The sequence below is a fragment of the Etheostoma spectabile genome, chromosome 21 (genome assembly GCF_008692095.1).
Source record: "Etheostoma spectabile isolate EspeVRDwgs_2016 chromosome 21, UIUC_Espe_1.0, whole genome shotgun sequence".
NCBI lineage: Eukaryota > Metazoa > Chordata > Actinopteri > Perciformes > Percidae > Etheostoma > Etheostoma spectabile.
In genome coordinates this window covers 19,941,205-19,942,023 of record NC_045753.1, presented here as the reverse complement: position 1 = coordinate 19,942,023, position 819 = coordinate 19,941,205, and the positions used below count along the sequence as shown (strand labels likewise).

The following is an 819-nucleotide window of genomic DNA, read 5'->3' as shown; positions in this document are numbered from 1 at the left end:
TGCAGGACTGGGATTAAAAAAGAACAACTTTTAAGGAGCCCTCATTACTTTCTTGGATTTTTCCCATCATAGTCTGTAACAGTGTTTGTGTATGTGATAGATGTGTAAGGTACAAAATAAACATAATTCACTCCAAATGAAGCTCTCTCCTACAGACAGCACTTTTTCTCAATTGCCTGAAATGCCTCAACCTCATTCGTGTTTGAAATTCATCAATTAGTGATGTCACTGAATGAGAATGACAGCCCATTTTTTCATATGTGCTTCCCCCTAGGTGCTGCCTGAGCAAGCATAGTCCGCCCAGTGGCTTGTTTGAATTTGGTTGACCAATCACAACAGAGTGGGACAGCTGACCAATCAGAGCAGAATGGGCTTTTCAGGAAGGCGGGCCCAGAGCTCAAACAACGAGTTTCAGGCAGAGGAGCTGCAACAATGGACAGTATAAGAAACAATTTTTTGAGCATCAAAGCACGGAAACCTATTATTGAAGACCCAGAGTGAACAAATAGGATGCTGAAAAGAAGTATAATAGGGGCTCTTTAACATCCATTTAAGCCTATGGGTTGAGTTTCTTGGTTTAGTGGTACAACAGAAGCTGAAAATCTGCATTTGCCGCCAATTCTTTAATTTCTGTGAAAGCTGAGGCCCACATTGGATTACCACCTTGTCCATTGGTTACACCAGCCTTTGCTCCATAGCCTTAAAAACAAGATGGACAAACATTTATCAAAATATCTTAAGTTTTACAGAGTGTTAAGTCATAGTATTTTGCTAAAATAGAATGAACGCAGGTACATGGCTGAACCTACCTTTTGTCCC

The 819-nt window shown here is 40.7% G+C and overlaps 1 protein-coding gene across 17 annotated transcripts in view; it reads right to left on the bottom strand.

Annotated features, from left to right (window-relative positions):
• Positions 1-819, bottom strand: part of cmn (calymmin) — a 37,392-nt gene that overhangs the window by 16,821 nt on the left and 19,752 nt on the right. The window lies entirely within an intron of this gene.